Source organism: Pseudorca crassidens, chromosome 7, assembly GCF_039906515.1.
Source record: "Pseudorca crassidens isolate mPseCra1 chromosome 7, mPseCra1.hap1, whole genome shotgun sequence".
Lineage (NCBI taxonomy): Eukaryota > Metazoa > Chordata > Mammalia > Artiodactyla > Delphinidae > Pseudorca > Pseudorca crassidens.
Genome location: NC_090302.1, coordinates 95,012,253 through 95,024,041, shown reverse-complemented (window position 1 = coordinate 95,024,041; position 11,789 = coordinate 95,012,253).

Sequence of the window (11,789 nt, the reverse complement as noted above, 5' to 3'; positions counted from 1 at the left end):
GGATCTTTATGATTTCTTTGCTTCTGCTAACTTTGGGGTTTTTTTGTTCTTCTTTCCTTAATTGCTTCAGTTGCAAGGTTAGGTTGTTTATTTGAGATGTTTCCTGTTTCTTAAGGTAGGATTTTATTGCTATGCACTTCCCTCTTAGAACTGCTTTTGCTGTATCCCATATGTTTTGTGTCATCGTGTTTTCATTGTCATTTGTTTCTAGGTAGTTTTTAATTTCCTCTTTGATTTCTTCAGTGATCTCTTGGTTATTAAGTAGTGTATTGTTTAGCCTCCATGTGTTTGTAGTTTTTACAAATCTTTTCCTGTAATTGATATCTAGTCTCATAGCGTTGTGGTCGGAAAAGATACTTGATACAATTTCAATTTTCTTAAATTTACCAAGGCTTGATTTCTGACCCAAGATATGATCTATCCTGGAGAATGTTCCATGAACACTTGAGAAAAATGTGTTTTCTGGTTTTTTGGATGGAATGTCCTATAAATATCAATCAAGTCCTTCTTGTTTAATGTATCATTTAAAGCTTGTGTTTCCTTATTTATTTTCATTTTGCATGATCTGTCCATTGCTGAAAGTGAGGTGTCAAAGTCCCGTACTATGATTGTGTTACTGTTGATTACCTCTGTTATGGCTGTTAGTATTTGCCTTATGTATTGAGGTGCTCCTATGTTGGGTGCATAAATATTTACAATTGTTATATCTTCTACTTGGATCGATCTCTTGATCATTATGTAGTGTCCTTCTTTGTCTCTTATAATAGTCTTTATTTTAAAGTCTATTTTGTCTTATATGAGAATTGCTACTTCAGCTTTCTTTTGATTTCCATTTGCATGGAATATCTTTTTCCATCCCCTCACTTTCATTCTGTATGTGTCCCTAGGTCTGAAGTGGGTCTCTTGTAGACAGCATATATACAGGCCTTGTTTTTTTATCCATTCAACCAGTCTGTGTCTTTTGGTGGGAGCATTTAATCCATTTACATTTAAGGTAGTTATCCATATGTATGTTCCTAGTCCCATTTTCTTAATTGTTTTGGTTTTGTTATTGTATTTGTGTCTTGTGTTTCTTGCCTAGAGAAGTTTCTTTAGCAATTTTGTAAAGCTGGTTTGGTGGTGCTGAACTCTCTCAGATTTTGCTTGTCTGTAAAGGTTTTAATTTCTCCATCAAATCTGAATGAGATCCTTGCTGGGTAGAGTAATCTTGGTTGTAGGTTCTTCTTCTTCATCACTTTAAATATGTCCTGCCACTCCCTTCTGGCTTGCAGAGTTTCTGCTGAAAGATCAGCTGTTAACCTTATGGGGATTCCTTTGTGTGTTGTTTTTCACTTGTTGCTTTTAATATGTTTTCTTTTTCTTTAATTTTTGATAGTTTTATTAATATGTGTCTTGGCGTGTTCTCCTTGGATTTATCCTATACGGGACTCTCTGTTCTTCCTGGATTTATTTAACTATTCCCTTTCCCATATTACGGAAGTTTTCAACTATAATCTCTTCAAATATTTTCTCAGTCCCTTTCTTTTTCTCTTCTTCTTCTGGGACCCCTATAATTTGAATGTTGGTGCATTTAATATTGTCCCAGAGGTCTCTGAGAATGTCCTCAGTTCTTTTCATTCTTTTTTCTTTATTCTTCTCTGCAGTAGTTATTTCCACTATTTTGTCTTCCAGGTCAGTTATCCGCTCTTCTGCCTCAGTTATTCCACTATTAATCCCTTCTAGAGTATTTTTATTTTCATTTATTGTGTTGTTCATCAATACTTTTTTCCTCTTTAGTTCTTTTTGGTCCTTGTTAAATGTTTCTTGCATTTTCTCTATTCTATATCCAAGATATTGGATCATTTTTACTATCATTATTCTGAAGTGTCTGGTCTTACATTTAGGTCTTTAATCCAATTTCGTTTACTTTTATGGCTGAGTAATATTCCATTGTATATATGTACCACAACTTCTTTATCCATTCATCTGTTGATGGACACTTAGGTTGCTTCCAGGTCCTGGCTATTGTAAGTAGAGCTGAAGGTAGACTGCCTATTTCCTCTTCATTTGTTAGGTCAGGTGGGTTTTTACCTTGCTCCTTCGTCTGCTGTGTGTTTTTATGTCTTCTCATTTTGCTTATCTTACTGTGTCTGGGGTCTCCTTTTTGCAGCCTGCAGGTTCGTAGTTCCCATTGTTTTTGTTGCCTGTCCCCAGTGGCCAAGGTTGGTCCAGTGGGTTATGTAGGCTTCCTGGTGGAGGGGACTAGTGACTGTGTTCTGGTGGATGAGGCTGGATCTTGTTTTTCTGGTGGGCAGGTCCACATCTGGTGTTGTGCTTTGGGGTGTCTGTGGCCGTATTATGATTTTAGGCAGCCTCTCTGCTAATGGATAGGGCTGTGTTCCTGTCTTGGTAGTTGTTTGGCATAGGGTGTCCAGCACGGTAGCTTGCTGGTCATTGAGTGAAGCTGGGTCTTGGTGTTGAGATGGAGGTACCTGGGAGATTTTCACCGTTTGATATTATGTGGAGCTGGGAGGTGTATTGTGGACCAGTGTCCTGAAGTTAGCTCTCCCACCTCAGAGGCACAACACTGACTCCTGGCTGGAGCACCAAGAGCCTTTCATCCACACAGCTCAGAATAAAAGGGAGAAAAAATACAAAGAAAGAAGGAAAGAAAGAAAGAAAAAAAAAGAAAAAAGAAAGAAAGAAGGAGGATAAAATAAAATAAAGATAAAATAAAATAATGTTATTAAAATAACAAGTAAAAAATAATTATTAAAAAAAATTAAGTAAAAAAAAGAAAAGAATGGATGGACAGAATCCTAGGACAAATGGTGAAAGCAAAGCTATACAGAGAAAATCTCCCACAGAAGCATATACATACACACTCACAAAAAGAGGAAAAGGGGGAAAAAATAATATATCTTGTTCCCAAAGTCCACCTACTCAATTTGGGATGATTCGCTGTCTACTCAGTTATTCTACAGATGCAGGGTACATCAAGTTTATTGTGGGCCTCTCACTGTTGTGGCCTCTCCCGCTGCAGAGCACAGGCTCCGGACAGGCAGGCTCAGCGGCCATGGCTCACCTGCCCAGCTGTTCCGCGGCATGTGGGATCCTCCTGGACCGGGGCATGAACCCGTGTTCCCTGCATCGGCAAGCGGACTCTCAACCACTGCACCACCAGGGAAGCCCCTGATTGTGGAGGTTTAATCCGCTGCTTCTGAGCCTGCTGGGAGAAACTTCCCATTCTCTTCTTTGTTCGCACAGCTCCCGGGGTTCAGCTTTGGATTTGTACCTACCTCTGTGTGTAGGTCGCCAGAAGGCATCTGTTCTTCGCTCAGACACGACAGGGTTAAAGGAGCAGTTGATTCGGTGGCTCTGGCTCACTCAGGCCGGGGGGAGGGAGGGTATGGATGCAGAGCGAGCCTGTGGCAGCAGAGGCCGGCGTGATGTTGCACCAGCCTGAGGCGCACCATGTGTTCTCCTGGGGAAGTTGTCCCTGGGTCACGAGACCCTGGCGGTGGTGAGCTGCACAGGCTCCCGGGGAGGGGCAGTGTGGATAGTGACCTGTGTTTGCTCACAGGCTTCTTGGTGGTGGCAGCAGCAGCCTTAGTGTCTCATGCCCGTCTCTGGAGTCTGCGCTGATAGCCACAATTCATACCCGTCTCTGGAGCTCCTTAAACAGCGCTCTTAATCCCCTCTCCTCGCGCACCAGGAAACGAAGAGGGAGAAAAAGTCTCTTGCCTCTTCGGCAGTTCCAGACCTTTTCCCGGACTCCCTCCCGGCTAGCCATGGCACACTAGCCCCCTTCAGGCTGTATTCATGCCTCCAAACCCAGTCCTCTCCCTGCGATCTAAGCTCCGAAGCCTGAGCCTCAGCTCCCAGCCCCCGTCCACCCTGGCAGGTGAGCAGACAAGCCTCTCGGGCTGGTGAGTGCCAGTCGGCACTGATCCTCTGTGTGGGAATCTCTCTCCTTTGTCCTCCGCAGCCCTGTTGCTGTGCTCTCCTCCATGGCTCTGAAGCTTCCCCGCTCCGTCACCTGCAGTCTCTGCCCATGAAGGGGCTCCTAGTGTGTGGAAACATTTCCTCCTTCACAGCTCCCTCCCACTGGTGCAGGTCCCATCCCTATTCTTTTGTCTCTGTTTTTTCTTTTTTCTTTTGCTCTACCCAGGTACATGGGGGAGTTTCTTGCCTTTTGGGAGGTCTGAGGTCTTCTGCCAGGGTTCAGTGGGTATTCTATAGGAGAAGTTCCATGTGTAGATGTATTTCTGATGTATCTGTGGGGAGGAAGGTGATCGCCACCTCTTACTCTTCTGCTATCTTCCTGGAGCTCCACCACTGAGTAATTAAAAGCAGATTTCTGAAAGACAAGGACTCAAATCATTGTCTTATGGAATTTCTCATAGTGTGTGTTTTGCTGATTACTTCGTTTGGTGTATAAGCTATTTATAATTGTTAGTTGGATTTAGAGAATTAATCGTGCTCAAATTTAATTTCTTAAATAATTTCCTAGGTCTATGCATGGTAAACGACTAGCTCTTTTCATGGTAAAGGTAAAATTCATGGCCAATTCAGTAGGAAAGAACATCCTTATGCCCAGATTCTGATCTTGAAAGAGCATTTTCAATGAAAAGAAGCCAGAAATCAGATTCTGGGGTGATGCTGGCAGCACTGGAAACTAGTTTAGTTTTTTAATCTTCTCAAGTTCCCATGCAAGAATAGGTAGTAAAATTGTGTAGTAAACTAGATAAGAAAACCACAAACCATGGACAACATTTACAACAAAGCTACATGACTAAGTGTTTGTTCCCATGGATCTCAAAGTACCAACAGCTACAAGACCTAGTTGTTTTCCATGTCTGTGCAGGAGAAAGCTGAGGAAAGCAGTAGAACCCCTGATGGGCTTGCAGGTATAAGGACACAAAAGAGTCTGCAGGTATTCACTGCAAAGTGCAGCAGGCCAACTTGAGAACAATGCTGAGAGAAGCATGAGTACTAAGAGAAAAAAAAAAAAGAAATAAAGAAATGATGATGAAAGATGTAAAAAAAACCCTGAGAAGTGACACTGATGAATGTAGGCAAATGAGATCCAACACAGGAATAACAGGAATCCTTGAAGGAGAAACCAAAGCAAGGAGGACAGAACAAATAGTTGAAATGTAATTTAATAAATCTTTTCTTAATTTTAAACAAAATGATTGTAATCTATATATTGAAACACCACATATCTACACATATTAATCCAGAATGACCAATATAAAGATATTTCTAGTAAAATGACTGAACTTAAAAAGCAGCTAGGCAAAAAGAGCCTATGATTTGTAAGGAAAGTAAATTAGGCTATCATCACACCTGTTGAAGCACTGCCAGAAGAAACACAAACATATTAAAGATCCTCAGAGGAAAAAATGAGTATAATTAACCTGCAAGAATCCAGGAAATATATTTCTGGGTACTACACTAGAGAAAGAGCTGCAGAAAACCAAACTATCTAGAGAGCATTAACAGTGGGGAACATTAAATAATTACTTGTAGAAGAATAAATGAGGGTTAAAAGAGAGTATTTAGATATATATCAGGTACGTGACCTGACAATGTAGATTTGATATGATCATTTTAAAAATAATGGAAAAAAGAGATACATATTTAAAAAATCAACTGTGTCCAGTAATTATAATCAGTAGCGGTAGAATTAACACTTTTATTCTGAGTTTATTGTATGTGTAATATGGAGTAACAAATTAGAAATTATGAGATATTCTAATTCTCTTACTTCTTGCGTTTTTGAATACCAAAATTTTCACTGTGGAAGTAAGGAAATACAGACATAAAGCAATGAAGATAAAGTGAAACCCTGTAGTCCTGAATTTAAATTGGGAATAGCAATATGAACTCATAAATTGTTTTAACTATTTCTAGATATAATTACAACAGATTACACATTCAAATATATTTAAATCCATGAATTCATAATCATATTATGAAATATAATTTATGATTCCCTGAGGATGGTAAAGAAGCAATTTGCTAGGTTGGAAACTGGGAAATAGAATCAGCGTTTATCTTCTCTTTCCTAATGAGCTGTACTACTGGTTAAGTCAAGAATAAATGAGGGGAAACATACCCTAATAATACTCATATGTATCATGATGAAATGAAATGCCATCACTGACAGTATGACAGTTTTACCCAAAGGAAGCCAACCTGAGTTTACTAGAACCTCAGGTCTAGTTGCCAATTGCCAAGAAACACACAGGACAAAGGAACATGCTGACCTGAATTTTGAGTTTGAATCAATGAAATCCAGGCTGTGGGAGACTACAGATCAAGTGACCTGAGTTTTTCAATGGATAAATTGTAAGAATAAGAAAGATTGTATTAAAAAATTAGTTGGAATACAAAGAAATCTAAGAAATCAACTGAACTGCAGTCTGTTGGGATGTACAACTAGCTGACAAAACTATAAATAGTCATAACAGTTGTGCAATTTCTATCCATTTTGAAGGTCAGATCTTCTGTTTTTTGGCCAGTGGGAGCCTGCGTGAGTTGTCTCCAAACTCTTTGACATGACCATAGCGATCTTTGACAACTTTCTTGCATTCTTATATGACAAGATGCTTCAGGCTTAACTTGCACAATTCCTGCCGTAATCAGGAATCAGCCATGTTCTCCATAAAGCTCTGGTTCCTTTGGGCTGGCAATACTATTTCAAGATTGCAATCCAGGTAATAGGTTCTAGAACTTTTCTGTGAGTAGAGCTAGAACTTTTGTTTATAAGATAAAATGCATCATGAGTTCATACTAATACTTTCAATTGAAATTCACGACTACAGGATTTTTGAATAATCTCTTCTGTCTGATATTTGTGTCTACTCTCTCCCATACTGAGTACCTTACTAGGACCAGTTTAGATGATGGTGAGCCGTGTCCAGTAGAGAAGAGGATAACAGAATATGCAGATTAAACACACAGGCTTTGGATTCAGACTGATTGCACTCAAATACCCTGCCTTAACTTGGGCAAGTTATCAACATCATTTATAAAATTAAATGTAAAGAATAATAAAATGAAAAATATCTTTATCATAGTGTTGTTATGAAGATTACAATTAATCTGGAAAATAAATGCCTTTTTTGCGAGTATCTTGGAGGGACAAGCAGCTGGGCTTCATAGTTGCATCCAATCTTGCTTGGCCTGGATGGCTTTTTTCACTTTAAAACATGTACCAGTGTTTTCCTAGCAAACAGGCAACCTTGGGTTAATTGTGAACTTCTGATGTGATAGGATGTGATACATCTTATTATCTAATCCCTAAACTTGCCATTCCATTGATTTCAAAATTTCAGATGAACTACAGCAAAATTATAATAATAAAGTACATGAATGTGTACAACAATGTGAAAGTACTTCATGCCACCAAACTGTTCACTTAAAATGGTCAAAATGGTAAATTCTATGTTATATTTTACTACAAAAAATACTTGAATGAGACCAGAAAATGAGAAATGTTTTAGTGGTTGGAAAGTAAATCTTACATAAATAAAATAAAGATAACTTCTATCATTTTCTTTTAAAAATGTGACCATTAATAAACATTGGGTGCAAAAGTGAAATGGGGTCAGGGCTGAAAAGAAAACAATACAGAGAAATTAAACTTTTAACAACCAAAGTGTTGTGATTTGAGTTTTTATTGTGTTAAATAATTAACCTCACCCAAATTCTGTCTCCATCTTTTTCCAGCATAAACATGCCTACCTATTTTCTGGTCGGCATTCCCCTAGATGGGGGAGTGTCAATGTCAAACCTGTTCAGCAAAACCAGCCCTTAGTTCTACATGTCTGCTAGTAGACCAAGTGGACTTTGTAGCAAATAAGAATAGCCACTTCCCTGTGCATTCCCCATTCACAGAAGAGCAGTTGAGTATGTGGAGAGAACCAGGACCATTGTCCTCCACCCAACCATCCCCACAGGGGACTCATACACTCCTGGGAGGAGAGTGATGGTTTCACATCAACCCCAGGAAATTCTCTGCTAAAGCTAAGCTTTTCTTCATGGAGCATTCCATTTCCAAGAGGCAAGCACAGGCTTAGCCTTCAGAAAGAGATTTTCAAGCTGCTGTGCTCCCTAGCACTAGGCTGGTTTGTGTGTTGGAGAGGGGAGAGCAGGACACTGGGTGTTGCTTAACCAAAATGGTAATAAATAGGTAATCAGAAGCTACATCATTTTTTGTTTCCATTTTAAGGAGTACCATCCACAGTGTCTCTCAGTTGTTCTTCATCCCAATGTGCTATTCCTACCCAGAGAGCACGTGGAAATGTGTGGTGAGATTTTTGGTTTTCACAGTGACTGAAGAGGAGCAAGCAGTGTTCACTAGGGAGGATGCTAACCATCCTGGAAGCATGGAAACATGCTAAGGATGGAAGGGTAGTCCCTCAAAAGGAAGAATCGTGCCACCCAAAATGTCCCCAAGGCAAACTTGCTATGTAAACAAAATTTGAATCTCTTTTAGTTGCTTGACACAAACCTTGATCTTTTAATGTTCTTTCCCACTGCAAGTTTTTCTGAAATCCTACAGAACCGTATGTGTTTATTGGAATGCTTCATTTTAGGCAGATCAGAAGGACTGCACTAAACCAGACATTATTCACAGGAAGCAAAATAATAAGCCTGGTGCTTTTGCTGTCAAGAGGCTCAGGTCCCCAGTGGAATAATGAAATTATAAAAATTATTTTTTCCTCTTCCATCTTAATTTCATAAAAATCTTCAATGGACAGAAGCAGTTTTCAGAAATTATCTTATTGTGACACAAATTTATGTTAGAAATTTGCAAATAAATACTATCCATAGTAACCATAATATCCGTGCTATCCATAGTATCCAATAGTATCCAAATTGATTAGTTACTGTCTTTATATGGAAACCAGAGACAATGACGGAATGATCATTAAGTATTCAATTGCTTTTAGTATTGAGATATCAAACATTAGAACTAAGTTTAATATCTAGTTTTCTGAAGATGAATCATTTTATATTTGGTCCTACATTTATTATTTCCCAGTTTATAATGATGTCTTTACTTACCTTCCTATTGTTCTTGTATGTGTATGACCTTTTCATTAGTATGTTGTGAATTTTAAGCGTATAGGCATATAATAATATACCAAGGAGATGAAGAAATGTACACACTTGGTTTATAAAACTCATTGGCCTTTCAAATAATTTTTGAGCTTGAAAGTAGAATTGCCCTGTAAACGCCTACTCCTTTTGGTCAGTTAATGATCCACAGTGCTAGCCTATACCATAGAACTTAATTTCTGGAAGGGCCAGTTGAAACAATTTGACTAAAATGAGGCACCTATGAGAATGTAATGAGACTTCAGAATGGGAGGAGAATATTTGTAGCTGGAGGCACCAAAGACGGGTTTGTGAGGCCATTCTTGATATCTGGGTAGAGTATATGCTATCAGAGAAGCTGGCATAGTCATTCCAAGGAGAAGGAATCAAATGAAGCTTTGGAGACCTCTGATGTACTGTATCTCCTGGTATTCCTGTCTCTCTAGAATATGATCTTGCCTTGAGACCTGCTTTAGCCACTAGACTGTGCCAGTTCCAGGTCTAAATCTACTACTTAGCATCTTGAAGCTGCTGCTTTTGCAATCGGGCCAAAGCCAGTCACCATGTAAGAAATCCTACTTCCTGAGACCACCATGCTGTGAGGAAGCCCAAGCAGACCATGTGGAGATGCCACATTCAAGAGAATCAGGAACCCAGCTGACTGTCAGCACCAAGGAACCAGGTGTGGGGTCCTGGTAGAGCAGTACCCACCAGTCTGCAGCCTTGCCAGCTGCCCTGGCTGATGCCATATGAAACAGAGAACTACCCCTTTTGTGCTCTGTTCAGGTTCCAGATCCACAGAATTGAGAGCAAACATAATGGCTGTTGTTTTAAGGTATTAAATTTAAGGGATACTTTGATAGGTGGAAATAGATAACTGATAAAGCATAAGGCATATGGGACATTCAAGAAGCAGTAAATGCTTGTGTTTGGCTTGAAAGACTTCCTGGTGAGAGGAACAGCTTGAAATGCAGAGAATTAAGAATGTGGACATTAGCCTGCACACATGACATAGAAGGTACAGGCTGCTTCTAGATGTTTCTAGAAATCCTTTAGGTATTGACACATTCTTATACAGCTAGAAGCTGACCATGAGGAATACTTAGCACTGAATGCCAGTGAAACTCTACAATTGGTCTTGGGGATGATGTCACAGCTAACGCCTTCCTTGGAGACTCTCTCAACACAGCAGGACCACTCCCCAAGCACAAGGCTCTAAATATGAGGGAAAACAATCTCAGGCTTGCCAGACATGAGTCATAGCCACCAATTTCTGACCTTTTATGACAAAGTGGGTGGTGAGATACTGTGTATTGATATATGTCATCTCAAAAAGACAAGCAATTACCATGCTAAGATGCAAATGGGAGTCTTAGGGAGAGAAAAATGGCCCTTGGGTTTTCTTTTGCTAAAGGACACGATTTGGGAATTGGCAGTAAGAAAAATTGGAGATTTCTTTTAGGAGTTCCACAGTGAATACAGAGTCCTCAAACAATGAGTTTACAAGAGGCTTTTGCTGTGAAAGCATGGATTTGATCACAGGTGACCATACTTTGCCATTAGGATGAGACAAATGTCCTACATCTGTGCAGTTCTGTGCATGTGTGTATGTATTTGTGTGTGTCTAAATCATATGGATGCAAATTGAGGGGTGATGCTGTCTTTAATATGCTGAATATATTACCCCTGCCCTGCCCCACCAGTTGTCTGTCTTGTTAATCCAAATATCACAGAGATAGCTTGCTTTCAGGGAAGAAGATTCAGGGCAGCCCCTCCCCATGTCGAGCCACTCAGCTTCTCTCTCTCTGGTAAAACTTAAACCTTAAAGTGAAGCCTTTTCCAAAAAACTGGGTTTTCAGTCTCAAGATACAAATGATTAGAATTCATACATTTCCTGATGACCAAACTACTGAAACACAGAAGGGAGCTTGCACTAGCAGGTCATCATGACTGAGTCAGAGAAATCAAGCCCACAGCAAGAACCCAACCAAGAAGCTTAATTTTATCCAGATTGTGGAAACAAATATCAAGATTATTCATTCAAAAAAATTTTCGCTTGTAACAACACATAGTATTGTTTGATGTACTATATGTACATTCATATTTAGAAAAATTATAAAATCATGGACAAAGAGAATCCAAGGCAACTTCAGTGTATTCATTACATCTCAGGGGAAAGAGAAGGGGATTGGAGAAGTTCACCAACTTATTAATTTTGAGAGGATTTCTCAAACATCTCCAATTCTGTTACTGAGTCTGATCTTTGCTTAATTCTGGAATTACATTACCTTATTGCATTACTACCTTAGTATTACCTTACCTATGTGGAAGAGAAAATAGTCATCAGGTGAATTGAAAAGCTAAAGTAAACAGTGCAGCCTCCAAGAAGTGATATTAATACGGCAAACACCAGAGAAGTAGAACCAGGGCCCTGCCGGTTGAGGAGAAAGTTGCTGCTTCTGGGAGTGGGAGTGGGAGTGGAGGCTGGTGAGTGGCTGAAACCCAGTCTCAGACTGTCAGCCTGTTCTGTTGCTCTGTTGTCTTGCTGTGTTTTGGCAGGAGGCACCCCCAGACAAACCGCCATCAGGCTCCCTGAACCTTGGAGTGGGTGGTAGGGAAACGCCTCTGGCGTGTTTGAATATCTTTCTCTAGTGGTGCATTTCTCAACCTTTTTTCCCTATTATTAACATCTTCCT